Raw genomic sequence first — 17636 nt, forward strand, 5'->3', positions numbered from 1 at the left:
ATCAAAATCTGTTAAGAGCACAGATCTCACATTAGTTGTTCTTGCCATGGTAGTAATAATAGTAATAATAATAATAGTACCATTCAGCAAGCAATGAAGAAAAAAATAATAAACCTGAAGGTAGTGAGGCTGCTCAGCCACATGGCCTCCTTATGCAAAGCTAATAAGCAGAGGACTATGCTCTTTGACGGGAACTTTCAAATAAACACAACTCAGAAAACCTGGACAATGGAAAAACTAAACTGTACTTAGAATACATAGTAGAAAACTGACAGAGTGAATCTTTAGGATATGAGAGAAAAGAACAAAAATTGGATAAAACCTAATAAAGTATATATTCGATGGACTGAGCCAGAAAAAGGGAGTAAAGCATTCTTGAATTTATTTACGGTCTCATGTACCTAACTAGTGTTTAAGTTGGGCTCAATGATATTTTAAATAAACATGTTTCAAATTACTTTTCATTTTAAATAATTAAAAATCTTAAATAACCCAGGCTATGTTACTTCATGTACAAATATATCTTTTCATTGCCAAATAACTGTGCATGTATTCTGGTTCACAAGCAAACCCACACTAGATTATATATTGTCATATTCTGTTCCCCAGCTGTTTCATATATGAATCGTTTGTCTCCCTATTAGATGATAAACTTCTTTGGAGCAAACCAGACTGCCTTCTCCTTTTGTATTTGTTCCTGCTAACATACCGCTGGACTATGGAACCACTCAGTAAGTGCTTGTAGAATTGAACATATCATATATATCATTGTCATCTCTGTTCTCTGAAGTACAGTTGAATAGATTTAATGCCTTGGTGCTGTCAGCTTTTATATTTTGTCCTGCTTCCGTGACCACCATGGTAGAACAAGGCAAATTCAATCTTTACATTTATTCAATGTTGCTCCTGCCAGCATTATCAACAAGGATAATCAATGCCAATTCAAGTGGTGAGTTTTATTACATACGAGTACCTGTCACCTAAAGACAATCCAAAACACCTATAGTAGACTTTGTCATTATTCGTTTGCATCTGACTCAAAACAAATGATCAATCCTATATATAAGTTCACTGCCTGCCTGCATTCCATAAGTGGGAATTTAAAAAATAGTTAAGAAGGGAAATAATAAAAATCACTATTTTTAAAGTAGAAAAGTTGAAAATGTTCTCTGTGTACCAGCAATGTTTATGCCCAAATGTGAAGGTAATGTGAACTGACTGTACTGCCTATAGACAGATATTTATTTTACACTTTTACAGAGAGATAAAATAATCAACCTTAATCCTATCATAAGCAGGGAGTCAAAATCAAAACCACAATTCTCACAGTAAGTTAATCTTCCAAAATAAGACCATGTCCCAGTGCTTATTCACTAATAGTGAATAAATTTTTCTTTCCAATGCAGAAAGATTAAACTGAACTATGAAGTAGTTAAAGCTTGTTTATAATCAGGGTTAAGTTATAACATGAAACTAATTGAAGAGATAGTCACAATGGTCCCAAAAGGTCCTATTTTAATAAGCTTGAGAGGAAAAGGACCAGAATCCAGGCTTAATTGTCATCTACAATCCTACAACTCATGACAAATCACAATTTATGCAGCCATGAAAACATCAATTTAAAGTCATAGCAGGATTATATCATCTCTTCAGATTTAATTGAAACTCTGAAGGCAAAAAAAAAAAAAGCAGTAGACTATTAATGGTTCTTTGACAAATCTATTTTATTACACCTTTTATCTCTCTAATTCTTTCAGTTGAAATAAGAAAAAAAATACTTTTTATGAACATGATAAATATGTTATTTCCTTAACTTTAATTACTTTGCCTAAATTAATTTGTATTAAAATTAACATCTAGTTTGAGTCATGCAAAATCAACAATAATGAATAAAATTGTACTTTATTTTTCCAGTTTTAAAACTCTGGCCCAGAATATAAATGATGTTAGCATCAAAATGGTGGTTTTATGGCTCACACTATACTAGATTTTATTTCTCCTAACCCACTTTTTAAAGGTGAATTCAACGTGTATTTTTAAATCAAGCCACTACAATGACTATGTAGCTGAAAAATTCCTATCTGTACCAATTTCCAATGGCAAAGTTGAGATTTTTTTCTCTAATTTAAGGAAAGCAGGAATGAAGCCAAAATGAACACCTATGAGTCAGTGACAGTAACCGTATTCACATTTATCGCCATGATGAACAAAAAACAATCCTTTTAGTCCTGATTCCTATAAAAGATTTTAAGCTCCATTGAAATGTAAGCATATGTGCATTATCCTGATGACATTTTATTCCCTCTCTTGCCTTGTTGACATTTATAACATGACCCAGTTCAGCTAAAATTACCACAGTGAAAAAGTAGCAGCATTGTGATAAGTGATTTTACCTAGACATGCTGTCTGGTTCCCACTGGTATACACATACTGACAACTGACAACCCTGGGTGAGGGAGACTAATTTCTTCTACTTGTCTTTTCATGATAAAAGGCATTGATAGTGACTTTTTAAAATTCTTTGCTTCCAAACTGAGAAACTGAAAAGTGGTGAATGCTTGGCATCATCAATCAAGTTGGAAAACTAAGCCCTGTAATAACACACAAGCAATAAATAAAATAAAATAAAATAAATCCCAAAGCCAGTACCTTGGGAAATGAAGGTAACAGGAATGAAACCGCCAAAGTAGGGGATCTTAGTATTTCTGGCCATGTTCCCTGCTCCTCACCAGTAACAGTGGACTGGCACCGGGAGGCATCTGAGACAAAACAGAATTTCAAGGATAGTACTCTTCGATGTTAAATTATCAGTAAGTATGAATGGAATAAGAAGTCTCTGCAGGTAGCACCAGATTACAGCTGTAAAATCAAGGAGTCTTTCAAAGATACTGTGAGAGATAGAAAAAGGAAAGTAGAAGAGTACCTCCAATGGACTGATGGATTAGAGAGAGGACGGATAATCATAACTAATGTACCACAAAGTCATTAAAATTAGTGGTGGGAATAATAATGTCTGCTCAAAGAAACCCAGGCCCTGTTGACTGAAAATGTGAAGCTCTATCAAGGAGGGAACTAGGGAAGGAGGATCAGGGCCCTCAAATAAGGAGAAATAAAGAGAAAAGAATCTCTGTCCTGGCCTGAGTCCAGTACTTAAGTGATGATACTTCCTAAATGATTGATTCTAACTTGTGCCAAGGAGAGTGAAGCTGGAGTGCTGATAGAGACGGGCCCTGCTTACCACCCTTGTGAACCAGGAATGCAAGAGAGTAAGAGAGTCAGGCAGAGTTTATAGTATAGGTACATTCACCAACACCTTGGGCCTGGGGCACAGAAGTCTTGAGAATTTGTGGAAAATGAAGGTGCAGTTATACGAAGTCTACCAATGAGTGCCTGATGTTTTTAAACTGTCAAAATCAGCAATGTGCCTATATGAAAAACTCCTTATACTATATTAGGGGTTATTAATAAATCATAACTGCAATTTTATGAATAAATATGTAATTTCAGTGTGGTTGAAGTCACGCTAGGTGGGACTTGGAGGTACCTGGGACACCCGCTGTGGGATGGTAAGAGATAGCAGGAACATCCACTAGTGTGTGTATGACCTGACTGGCACAGGGAGTACACACTTACGGGTACCTGGCTTGAGGCAAGAAAGGGTAAGGCTAGACCTATACAAAGGTGGTCCAGAGACAAAAGTTGTTTTTAGGAAGGATTCTGTGAGACCCGGAACCCAGCACAGCTGCGATGATTAAAGTGAACCCAATGCCATTTTGGATGCTCCGACATTCACATCTGTAAGAGCATCAAGAGACAGCATTGCTAATGAGAAATGCTACCCAAGGCACACATTACAGACGTGGTGGTGAGGATCCTGCGAATGCATGACAAGACAAGAGTAGAGGAACAGGCGGAGCCTGTGTCACTAGTGAAAGAGCACTGGAGACTATCAGAATAAACTGGGGTACACATCATAGGGAGGTGACAGGTAGGACATGAACCTGTATAACAGAGATATTACCATTAACAAGACTGCACTGAAGCCTCAGAATGGTGTGTCTTGAGTCTGCGAAATGTTCTATTCTGACAGATGTGATAAGGGAGAGGGAGTAATCTAGCAAAGGGTGGAGGTTAGGGGAAGAGCACATACTCTAGAGCAGACTTGTACTTCTATAATATTTAGAAAAAGAAGCTTCTCTCTAGTGACATTCTTTATTAATGGTGCTGTTGCGGGGGGTGGAGGTGGTGGTTTTCTTAACCACGATGAGGACAGCTACAACAAATGATATTTGCCTAGTGCCAGGGACCATGAAAAACATTTTATTATTCATTAACTCACTGAATTCTCACAATGAAGTTAGGAGGAAGGTACTGCTATGATTGCACTTCACATGAATAATGGAACTGAGTTTATGATTCATCCAAGGTTCCATGGAAGTTAGTTAAGTGATGGCAGCAGTTTAGGGACATTTTGGCAAGACCTCTGCTCCAGAAGCATTCTGTTTGGCAGCTTCACTAAGAGTGCACAGAGTGGAAACCTGAAAGTATCATTAGCCAAAGCCAGAAGCAGGGACAGGGCCATAGCAATGAACCATGTCCTCAGTCTCCACCATGAGGCTAACCAAGAAAGGAGTAGAGCTCAAGTATTCTAAGTCAGGCTGTGTGGGACTTAAAGACTATGCTCCCCATATTCTGTCCGTATTAAGGAAAGTCATAGCTCCTCAAATTAAGGGAAGGAGATGAATTTCCTCCGGTTCAAGGGGCTTGGAGGAATGAAGAGGGCTTTAGTCTTCTCAGGCTGATCTCCAGGTTCTCCTCAAACCTTAGGAACTCAGCATTCCCCAGTTCACCAATGGGAATATGGATCCCACAACTTGAATTCTCCCCACAACCTAGCCACAGTCTGTATTTCACTCCAGACCCAACCACCACTGGGCTTCTAAAAAGTGCAAGCTGGAAAATGTTTACCACCTGAATTATAAAAACTCTCTGTATGGACTCTATAGGAAACAGACTATGATAAACTTTTCAAAATAAGCAATAAATAATAAACATACATGATACAAAATATCACAAATGAGAAAGCCAAATATGAAATGGTCATGTTAGTTTATGTACAATCATTTAAAGATGCTAAATCTTTAAGCAAGACATAATTTCAGTTGATAAGTAGTCTGGAACACCAGCACTTAAATTTTTAAAACACATTTACAGTCTAATGATACATACTGAATTGCTATATTTAATAGTGGCAAAATAAATTTATGGCCAAATTTTAAATGCAAGTTTAGATAAAATCAATTACGTTTTACAGGTCCTTTTTTCTCCCTATAGACTCTCTAGCTTAAGCTGAATTACTTGTCCAAAAAACTCTTAGCTTTCATTCAAGGAGTTGGTAAAAAAATGAATGCTTATTATGGATCAGAAAGTGCATTTGGGATCTTTTACTTTAATGAAATTTATATTTTAAAAAGATGAAAATAGAAGAAAACAGGCAAAAGAATGGCAAGCTGTAATAATAGGTGAAAAAGAAATTAACAATAGATGACATGGACATGGTGCTGGTAATGTACCTCCCTAAGGACATACATTTAAGTTAAGAAAGTCAGAGAAGGAGTTAGCTATGTGCAAAACTAGAAGAAGAGTTCCAGGAAGATGAACAAGAATGGTAAATAAACTGCAGCAGAACAATACTATCCTGTGAAGAACTACAAGGACATGAGTGTTACTGCTGGTTAATGAATGAGGTCAGGTGGGAGAGTGAGAGAGTTGGGCCCAATGGACAAGGTTTCACAAGCCACAGAAAAGAGTCTGGATGTTATGCTAAATACAATGGAGAGTTACCAAAAAAGTGTTCTAAGCAAGGAGTATTGTGCTCCAAATAACATTTTAAGGTGGTCAACTTTAAACTGTATAAAAATGGATTAGAGGAGGCCCTGTACAGTGTGGAGGTCGCTGGTGTCACCTGCCAGCCGCCGGCTCCTGCGCCTGCTCTTCGGCTCCCTGCCTGCTCCAACCAACCATGCTCTCCGCCCTCACCCGCCCTGCCGGCACCGCTCTCAGCCGCAGCTTCAGCACCTCGGCCCAGAACAATGCTAAAGTAGCTGTGCTTGGGGCTTCCGGAGGAATTGGGCAACCCTTGCGCTGCTTCTCAAGAACAGCCCCTTAGTGAGCCGCCTGACCCTCTACGATATTGCTCATACACCCGGAGTGGCCGCAGATCTGAGCCACATCGAGACCAGAGCAACCGTGAAAGGCTACCTCGGACCTGAGCAGCTACTGGATTGCCTCAAAGGCTGCGATGTGGTGGTTATTCCAGCCGGAGTCCCAAGAAAACCAGGCATGACACGGGATGACCTGTTCAACACCAATGCCTCAATTGTGGCCACCCTGACTGCTGCCTGCGCCCAGCATTGCCCTGAGGCCATGATCTGCGTCATTTCAAATCCGGTCAACTCCACCATCCCAATTGCAATGGAGGTTTTCAAGAAACACGGAGCTTACGACCCCAATAAAATTTTCGGGGAGACGACCCTGGACATTGTCAGGGCCAACACTTTCATTGCAGAACTAAAGGGTTTGGATCCCGCACGAGTCAATGTTCCTGTCATTGGCGGTCATGCTGGGAAGACCATCATTCCCCTGATCTCACAGTGCACTCCCAAGGTGGACCTTCCCCAGGACCAGCTGACAGCCATCACTGGGCGGATTCAGGAGGCCGGCACGGAGGTGGTGAAGGCCAAAGCTGGAGCAGGCTCTGCCACCCTGTCCATGGCATATGCTGGAGCTCGGTTTGTCTTCTCCCTTGTGGATGCAATGAATGGGAAGGAAGGAGTTGTCGAATGTTCCTTTGTTAAATCCCAGGAAGCAGACTGTGCCTATTTCTCCACACCATTACTGCTGGGGAAAAAGGGCATCGAGAAGAATCTAGGCATTGGCAAGATCTCCCCTTTTGAAGAGAAGATGATAGCAGAAGCCATCCCCGAGCTGAAGGCCTCCATCAAAAAGGGAGAGGAGTTTGTGAAGAACATGAAATGAAAGGGCAGCCAGCTAGCAGTCCGTTTCCCTAACTTATGAAGGCATCATGTCCCTGCAAAGCCATCTCCTGTCCTCATGTTTCCGTTGCGTTAACCACCAGTGTCATGTTAACGTCACTGCCCCTTCCAATCGCAAGTCCGTCAGTGTGTGCATCAATAAAAGCAGGCTTCCGTTTTCTTTTAAAATAAATAAAATAAATAAATAATAAATAAATAAAATAAAAATGGATTAGAGAGGCTCCAGTGGGAATCAGGAAAGTCAAAGGACAATGAGACTTTGGAACAGGCGGCAACAGATTATAAGAGGGGAAAGTAGATTCAAGATACAATTTTTTAAAAGATTTATTTATTTATTTTAGAGAAAGAGCACACGTGAGTTGGGGGGAGGGGCAGACAGAGAGGGAGAGAGAAGCCTCAAGCAGATTCCATGGACGCAGGTCTTGATGCCAGGATGAGTAAGTTCAATTTATGGTCATGACTGAGGTTGTCATACAAAATGTCAAAGACAACAATGATAACATACAAAGATTAATACAAACAAACTACATACATATGCTGTAGTCACTTCTACTCATCAATGGGCGGGTAGTTCTGGAATGTGAAATAAGGTCAGAAAGAAAAACTGAAAGCAAACACAACTGAAAATAAGTAAAATGTTTGTATTCTCAGGCAACATGACCCTGTATGTAGAAAACCAGAGAAATCTGCTCCTTCCAAAAACACTGGAACTAAGAAATGCACTGAGGAAAGTCATGGCTTACAAGACCAGTAGTAAAAGTTAACTGTAACTCTATATACTATCAACAACTCAAAAGTGAAATTGAGAAAATAATTCTACTCATAAGAGCTTTTTAAAAAAATTAAACCCTTAGGAATAAATTTAGCAACAAAAAACAATCTTTTCACCAAAAGCTACCAAGCTGATCTTTATAGAATTTATATACAGAAATGCAATGAATGTAAAGTAGGCAAAATAATTTTAAGAAAGGAAAGTAGAAGGACTTTTATAACTCAGTTTCAAAAACTTGGTATAAAGCTACAGTAATCAAGATGATGTGGTATTGGTCTAAAGATGGACATTTACATCAATGCAGCAGAATAGTCTGGAAATAAATCTTTCCATTTATGATAAATTGATTTCAGACAAAGGTACCACCAGGGAATTATATGAAGGAAAGAACAGACCACATGGCTATCTAATTGTCCCAGCACCCCTAAATGAAAGACTCTCCTTTCTTCTATAAAACTATAAAACTTCTGGAAGAAAATATAGGAGAAAATTATTTTGATCTTGGGCTAGGCCAAGATTTCCTACATATATCACCAAAAGTATAATAAAAAAAATTGATTAATTGGACCACAAAATTAAAAAGTTTTGCTCTGAAATATCACTCATATTTAAGGAAATTCAAATTGAAAACCACAGTAAGATACCAGTATACATCTAACAGAATGGCTATAATCCTGAAGGCTGCCATTATCAATCGTTACTGAGGAAGAAAAACTGAAAACTTCCTACTTGGCTGGTGGAAATGTACAATAGTACAGCCACTTTAGAAGAGTCCGGCAATTTCTTAAAAAGTTAAACATAAACATACCACATATGAGCCACCAACTCTACTCCTAGGTATTAGCATAAGAGAAATGAAAGCATACATGTATCCCTACAAAGACTTGCATATGTTACAGAGGCATTATTCATAACAGTTCTAAATTGGAAAAAATCCAAATGTCTATCCACCTGTGGAATGGGTAAACAAAATATATTTATACAATGAAATACTATTAAACAATAAAATGTAATCACCAATATATTCCACAACATCAAGGAACCTCAAAAACATGATGTTAAGTGAAAGAATTCAGACTTGTAATACTTCATCCATCTTAGGCCTAGATTTTATCACAAAACCATGGAACTATAAGACATTCAGCAGGCACTAAAACAAAAATAAAATTTAGTACTCATTCAATGAACAAATATTTATAAAGCATAAGTGACAGATCAGGAAATGGCTGGGCATTGGAGATACAATGATGAGTAAAAACAGAGGTGGTTCCTACCTACATCCTTCTACTGAAAAGCAAGTTCCCTTCCAAAGTCCTCCTGTAGATTAATGACTTATTTGAGCAGCAAGATTTATGGACTATTTCTCAATGAAAAAGTATTAGTTCAATTTGTAAGAAAAAAAAACAGGTTGAGTTAAACTTTCAAATTCAAGTTTCCTTAGAGGACTTGGACTAAAGAACCGAAAAGAACATCATTAAGTGAAGAGACCTGGAGATGGAAGCTCAAAATGCTTTGTTCTTTTCAACAGCAAAAAAAAAAATAAAAATAAAAATAAATAAAAATAAAAAAAATAAAAAATAAAAAATAGATTAATAGTAAAACCATTTCCAAAGACTTATAATGGTGCTTCTAACACATGCTTTCTTAAAAATAAAAATAAAAAAAGGTACAATGAGCTCAGCTCTTAGAAACATAAAAATGCTTGAAGCAATTAGGCAAGGAGTACCAACTGGAATACCTTCATTCTTAAGGCTACATTGAGTGCTTCATTTTAATCAGATGATTTCAAATGCTGCCTTTTGAATCACTCCAGTCTGGTTTTACCTTCTATCACTGTTTGCATGCCAGTGATCACAAACTTCTTTAAGAGTTCCCAACAATACATCATAGTCTCTTCAGGGTTTTTGAACATGCTATAATCACTGCCTATAATATTCTCTCCAACCCTTTCTCTCTCTCTGGCTCTGATTCAACCTTAAAGTTTCAGCTCATGTCTCAGCTTAGATCTTTCCTGACATTCCCCGGTCTAGGTTAAGGATTCCTAGACTGTGCTCGGAAGGTACCACGAACTTTTCCTTCCTAGAACTCCTAAAATATCTAATTATAAATGAAATATCTGATTCAACAATATGTTTGTAAATATGTTCCCAGAGCCTAAGAAAGTCTCCAGCATCTAGTTTGGAACTCAATAAATATTTGTTCGATAAATGGCATTGAGGTAAAATATGGACAAGCATACTCATTATTTCTTGTTTCACATATTTTTTTGTATTTTTCCCTGGTATATAAATGTAACTTATTTTGTACTCATTACTGAATCAATAGAAATATACTGACATTTCCAAAGTATTTCCTAGATTTCATTTCCTCCTGTTTTTTTTTAAGCCACATCATTTAATATAGACTGTATCTGATTCCTATAAAGACTTGCAATGTGTAATTTATAAGTGGACAGCAAAAACACAGTGAAAGAGGTCAACTTGAAAGGAATAACAGACACAAAGCTAAATAACACAAAACACTATTAAATATTTTACAGTCTAATTAAGAGCAATTTACAGATACCAATCAACTAAAATAACTAAGTAAAAAAAAAGTCTAAATGTTGTGTTCTTTTGAATTCGAATTTCTTTTGTGAACAAAGGTCAGAATGAATAACTGAGATCATTTCTTCTAAGGTTATCTTTCTGTTCAACCTCACATTTCAGAATGGAACATTAAATTTGCTCATAAAGCACTGTGTCAACTTTATGGCTACAAGGAGACACTCTCTTACTTTTAACAGCATATTCCCATTTAACTAGATGAATCAATGAGTCCATTAAAAATCTTCTGGAATATAAGAGTTCGATAGTCTAACGGGTACATGAGCCATAATTATTAACCAAAATAATTCTAACCTGTATTACAGGTTTCCATGTTTTTACCAACAGAAATTTCAGGATAAGTAAATTTCCAAATTAAACTACTAAAATTTCATTCCAATGGTCAAAACTAACTTTTCTTAAGATCCACATAAACTATTTTTTTCTACTTGGGAAACATTTTCATGAAAATGGAACAACAGGCTTAAATTGAACTTAATTATCCCTAGACAGTCAGACATCACAATTTCTTCTTAATTGTACTCTGTGTCTTCCCCCAACTCTTTAATACCCCAGGGAGAATTAACAAGTTTTCCTCTCTTGATCACACATCTATTTGGAACATATTCACACACTTATCAATGCTGGCTGATGCACCAGGCATCCCTATGCCCATATGCTCACCGAAGGACATACCACATATCAAAGGACTCAGTACAGCACATCTTCTCACGAACCTGCTGTGCAGATTTGTTTTTGTTTTTGTTTTCTGGTTGAACTGTCTGTCCTCTCATCTCTTTATCTATCTAGTTATTTTTTCTCTGGTAAGAAAAAAAATCTCAGAAAATAAAGGACTCCAAAAATCTATCCTGATTTTCTTCCTGACTTACAACCCATTTAAACAAAGAAGAGTGGCTAGAACTAAAATGTAACATTCGAAGCAACCAGCAGGACCACCTTAAACATAATTTACTAAATCGAAAGAACAAAAAAAATTTTTAGTTAAAAAAAATTTATAAAAAACAGAAACTCTCCTCTAACTTTCAGAAAGTGATGATCCAACGTTCAATCTATACATAGCCCATGATCAAGAGATGTGAGTATCTATACTTTTTCCAAGTTCAACACCAGTAATTAGTATTGTAAATCTAAGGAGTCTTTTTCATTGCATTTCTAGGTGATCTTGAAAACACAGGCTTCTATCAGGAGTCTGTGACTGACTAGCTATGTAAACAGAGTAACTATCACCATAAATATCCTCAGCAGTAAGATGAAGGGACTGGTATTTCTTTAAATGTCTCTTTAAGGGATCCCTGGGTGGCGCAGCGGTTTGGCGCCTGCCTTTGGCCCAGGGCGCGATCCTGGAGACCCGGGATCGAATCCCACGTCGGGCTCCCAGTGCATGGAGCCTGCTTCTCCCTCTGCCTGTGTCTCTGCCTCTCTCTCTCTCTCTGTGACTATCATAAATAAATAAAAAAATAAAAAATAAAAAAAAATTAAAAAAAAAATGTCTCTTTAAGAAAACAAAAACAAGACGCTTTACAGATTCCCATGGGACAAGAGGTATAAACTCTCATTACTTGTTGCTTAAAACAGTAATGACCAATATACCGCAAATTCAAAAACCTAATTGTTCAGCTGGTGATTTAGATGAGTTATGAAATAATTGCGTACATCTGAAAATCTGAAATAACAGATGTACGCTATTCTATTTTTTCAGTGTTGAGATAATGTTTGGTTAAATAGAGGTCAAAGGATCCTTAGCAATAACTCTATTTGTCTTTCTCCCACCACAGGCCAAGGCTCAGAAACTCTGATCCACACAAATATGTTCCCGTCACCCCCTTACATTCCCAGAGTTTATTAATCTATGTTGCCTACCTCTTCCAGGCAAAAACAGAATGGAATTAAAGAATCACAAGACAGAGATAAATATGGTCAACTCTTAGTTACCCACTAGGACATTCTCTCGTGCCCCAAAGTTCCCTTGCTTCCTGACTGAATACCCTGTAACACACAGAAGCCTTCACTCCTGAAGAACTTGAATGGAGGAGAGTCTATTTGAGAAACTCAATACCTGGATTTGTTATCTGAGACCGTAATACTTGATAATGCTGTGTAAGTAATTATAAATGACTCTGGATGCACTGTTATATCTTATTATCTAATCCCTGCCCCTTTTATGAGATCTCTTTACTGCTTAAGAACCTACAATAGCTCCCAAATTCCAGTCAGAGGAAGCTTCAGCTTTGATGCTTGGCTTCCAAAGATAGCATAATCTGAGCTCTGGCTACACATTCAAACAAATTGCATATAACCTTAGGACCAAAACTTGACAAAGACAGTATCAACATGGAAAACTAGGGCCCAATTTCATTCCTTAATACAGGAAAAAAAAAAAAAAAGCACTAAACAATCATCAAAATATTATCAAACCCACTGGGATATTAAAAAACAAAATATAATGCCAGAATCAAGAAGCATTTATCCAAGAATAATATGATGGTTCAACAATAGAAAAATAATCAATATAATTCATTATTTCATAAAATAAAAAGCCAATAACACATGATACAAAATCCTAATATTACATGGATAAGATGCTAAAAGGACTTGGTATATTTAGTTGCTATTTATTTATTTTCCTATGGCTGCTGTAACAAATCATCACAAATTTGATGGCCTGAACAGAAATGTATTCACTCACAAAGTCTGCAGAGAGTTGCATGGGCCAAATCCTTAGTGTCAGCAGGACTGTACTCTCTGGGAATCTACTTCAGCATTTCTTGACTTGTGGCCATGTCTTTAGGGATCCCATCGACTTGTCCTATGTAGGTCTGTCAAATTTCCCATTGTCTCTCATAAGGACATTTGTGATTATGTTTAGAGCTTACCCAGATACTCTAGAATATTCTCTCCATCTCAAGATCCTTAACTTCATCAAATCTGAAAAAATACTTTTCCTTATAATATGTACAAGGTCCAGGGATTAGTACCTGATATTTTGAGGGACCCATTATTCTACCTACTACACTTTTCCTTTAAAAAAAAGTTTTATTCTCAGTATTAGTTTACTAGAGCTGCCATGCAAAATGCCACACAGTGGGTGGCTTAAACAACAGAAATTTATTATGTCACAGTTCTGGAAGAAGTTCAAGATCAGGTGCCAGCAGGACTGGTTTGTACTGAGGTCTCTCTCCTTGGTTTGCAGGTCACTACCTTCTTGCTTTGTCTTTATGTGGCCTCTTCTGTGCAAATGTATCCATGATGTCTCTTCCTTTTCTTAAAAGGACACTAGTCATTTTGGATTAGGGACCCATCCTTAGAATCTCATTTAACCATAATTATCTCCTTAAAGGGCCTATCTCCAAATACAATCACATTAAGGCCTAGGGCTTCAACCATATGAATTTTGGGGAAACAAATGAGTTCATAGCACACTCTAAGAAGGTTCATGTTGGGGAAGAGTAAAAGCCCTAGTCAAGGCTAGTTAAAATGTTTTTTTTTTAATATTTTATTTATTCATGATTTATTTAATCATGATATTTATTCATGATTTATTTAATCATGATATTTATTCATGATTTATTTATAACATGATTCATGATATTTATTAATCTTTTTAAAAAAGATTTTATTTATTTTTCATTATTTTATTTATTTATTTATTCACATAGAGAGAGAGAGAGACAGGCAGAGACACAAGGCAGAGGGAGAAGCAGGCTCCATGCCGGGAGCCCGACAAGGGTCTCTCTCGATCCCGGGACTCCAGGATCACGCCCTGGGCCAAAGGCAGGTGCAGAACCACTGAGCCACCCAGGGATCCCCTAGTTAAAATGTTCTAATGACAAAAAACTCAATGCAAGTTTTTTTTGAGCCCTTATTACTCTACAACTCACCTCTAAATGGTTATCCCAATGTCTATTTTCCTTTTTCTACCCTGTCTCACAAGAGACTGCTTCCTAGAACTATAACTCCACTTTTCCTACTTCCCAAAAACATATGCCAAACCTGAATCAGGGAAACTCCTACAGCCAGCTCCTGTGCTATTCTGAAAGGTCCAAAAAAAGACCTGTTAGTTTTGCTTACTAAGCTGGGTCAACTTACTTAGAAAATTGTGTTTTCATCAGGAGGTATGCTTACAAACCGAGCAAGGCAAAACTGTTTTTAAGTGTAAATTTGTAAACAACCCAAATCTACACAGTAGTATCTGTATGGAGTTTACTGTTAAGAGCAGTTGATTTGGGATTGTGAAACTGGGGGGATTTTCTTTCCTTCTTTATACTTGCCAGTATTTTCTAAATCTTCTATTATGATTATTTATTACTTTTGAATTAAAAAACCCTTTTGTAAAAATATATGTCATTGTTTCTTAATGGCTACTGAATAACTGTTTACTCAAAAGTATCTTTAAAAGGATCTATTAAAACCTATCCCCCCTAAAATCTTTGTGAATCCTACAAATTTAATTTACAAGTTTTCACCTTTTTGTCACTTAAGCTGATAATGCAAGAATTACAAAAGATAACAAGAACTTGAACAAAATTATAATTCAGGATTGGTATGTTTAATTTATAGCCACTTTAGAAAGTTCCATGCTAGACATGCATAAAATTTACTGGTGATTGATTATGCTGTTTATAATAATTTTTGTGGAAATAGGAGTCTCCAGTAAAAACATAACCTAATGCTCTTAAAATTATTTCTATATGATGGGGTGCCTGGGTGGCTCAGTTAAGCAGGTGACCCTTGGTTTCAGCTCAGATCATGATCTCAGGGTCCTGGGATCCAGCCCTGCATCGGGCTCTATGCTCAGTGGGGATTCTGCATGAGATTCTCTCTCTCCTCCTGCCCACTTCCCTCACTCATGATCTCTCTTTCTCTCTCAAATAAATATAAATAAATCTTTAAACAAACAAACAAAAAAAACCCTGTTTCTATGAGAAACAGATTTGTCTTATGTTTTCACTGAAAACACAAACCCTTTCTGGTCCACATAAACACTGCACACACATACACACTACATGTATTTTTTATGATTAGCTTTTCCTCTTTTTTGTAATGCAGATAATTGAGAAGTAGGTAAAATAATTTTCTGAATTAACAGAAACACAACAGGAAATATTACAAATAAAAACTCCATAAAAATTCAAATTTTCTCCTCACTGTGAAATCTGATCAGTTTGCTATCTCTTCTTTTTCCAATAATAAAAACTTTATGTAATGGTTAAAAATAAGTATCAAAGGAAAAAAGATTTCCTTAATATTAAAATGATTCTTTTGTATGTAAAAACACTGTATTAAAAAAAATCGGACATTGTGTTCTTTTAGGATTAAACCTCTAATCTGTCTAACTGCAGAAAATTATCAGCGCTGTAATGGTCTGGGTTGTCTTACTTCAGAACAACTGTCCCCTTGGTATTAAGTTCCGTAAGTGATAAGGCTTTTCCTTTCCCACAGAAGGCAACCTCAAGAGCAGTTTTTCTATTCTTACCTCAATAGTAAGATGGAAAAAAAAAAACTGTTTTTCTTCCAGGCACTCAGTGTATCTTCCAATATTTATACCAAAGTTTTCCTCACAAAGGCAATCTTTAATTTAAAAAAATCTCTGAATTGATCTACAAATAATTAGACAATATTAAAAATATTGATTATAAACAAATGAGAATAAAGGGAAAAGCCATTTATTTATTTTTATTATTTTTATTTATTTATTTATTTATTTATTTATTTTTATTTATTTATTTATTTGTTTGTTTGTTTATGATAGTCACACAGAGAGAGAGGGAGAGAGAGAGAGGCAGAGACATAGACAGAGGGAGAAGCAGGCCCCATGCACCGGGAGCCCAATGTGGGACTCGATCCCGGGTCTCCAGGATTGCGCCCTGGGCCAAAGGCAGGCGCTAAACCGCTGCGCCACCCAGGGATCCCTATTTTTAAACTAAATATTATACCTGCATTAACAAAATATTGAATACAATCTTTATCAGTGACTTTTTAACTTGACTATAATGCATTGATACTAGCTATAACACTGAAAATATTCTGAGATATTATCTTAAATGTAAATAAACTTTATATATGTACATCTTTACACAATGCTGACTATGCAGATAATAAAACTACATAAAACATTTTATCAATCACATTCACTGACACTGCATTTGCATTAAAATATGAATTCACATAAAAAAACCTCAATATATTATGAAAAGGCTACAAATTTTCTGGACTGTAAAATTAAAATGAGACCGATAAGCAAACCCACATGGTGTCTTCATCCCTCCAGAGGTATGTGCTGTCTATCAAGGAGATGAGATGGCAAACATCCAAAGGGTAACGTCATGAATTCATTGGTCCTTAACCTTTGTGGATTTATAGGCTTGACAGTACTCATAAATGCTACAGACTTCTTCTCAGAAAAAAATTGTGTGTGCACAAAATGTAGCAATTTTAGGAGCTTCACAGACCTTCTGGACACATAACCCCATGCCCTTACACAGATGCCTGGTATTCACTGGCTACTTGCATAGTGACCCAAAGGTCCAGAGACTGTGGTAACTTGTCATATTGCTGGGGCACACATTTGAGTCACACTAAAATAAAGCTGAAAGACTGATGTGAAGCAGCAAGTCACCCAGTTAGTGGAGAGGCCTGGCATTCACATCTCAGTTTGACTCTGGCAGCTTTACAACTCATAATTAGCAGAATAATTATCAAGAAGTACTTTAGTGGTAATCATGAATATATTCTGAAGGTCTCTGAATTTCTCATAACAAAAAGGGCTCAATATGCTTTCATATATTCTAAGATTCCTCAAATTATATCATGATGATTCTCTAAAAGAAAGCAGGCTTATAAAAGAAAATAAACCAATAAAAAAATAAAGTACATTATCTTCATAGACATTAACATATTTATTAAATCCCTATTTTGTATAAGGTACTTCCTAATCATTATGTATGTAGTTTATGGAAATAAAAAAGATATATACTTAATCTTCTAAGAGCATTCGATATGCACTGTTTATTTTTTTTTAAGATTTATTTATTAGAGAGAGAGACAGAGTGCTTGCATGTACATGAGTGGGGGGGGGGCAAAAGGAGAGGGAGAGAGAATCTCAAGCAGACTCCCTACTGAGCCCGGATCCCCACGTGGGGCACAATCTCCCAACCTTGAGACCACGACCTGAGCAGAGGTTAAGAATCAGATGCTTAATGAAAT

The 17636-nt window shown here is 36.8% G+C and overlaps 1 protein-coding gene and 1 pseudogene across 2 annotated transcripts in view; one reads left to right on the plus strand and one right to left on the minus strand.

Annotated features, from left to right (window-relative positions):
- The window catches only part of COMMD10 (COMM domain containing 10), a 185082-nt gene that overhangs the window by 53692 nt on the left and 113754 nt on the right, over positions 1 to 17636 (minus strand). Inside the window, exon 6 of one of the 2 annotated variants that reach the window (XR_008661436.1) lies at positions 2650 to 2759. The exons of the other annotated variant lie outside the window; for it this stretch is intronic. The gene's annotated coding sequence lies outside the window, so the exon portion shown is untranslated. The remainder of the gene's footprint in view (positions 1 to 2649; positions 2760 to 17636) is intronic. 2 annotated transcript variants of the gene reach the window in all.
- On the plus strand, positions 6023 to 7152 carry LOC129494957 (malate dehydrogenase, mitochondrial-like; annotated as a pseudogene).

Source organism: Nyctereutes procyonoides, unplaced genomic scaffold (genome assembly GCF_905146905.1).
Source record: "Nyctereutes procyonoides isolate TBG_1078 unplaced genomic scaffold, NYPRO_anot_genome, whole genome shotgun sequence".
NCBI lineage: Eukaryota > Metazoa > Chordata > Mammalia > Carnivora > Canidae > Nyctereutes > Nyctereutes procyonoides.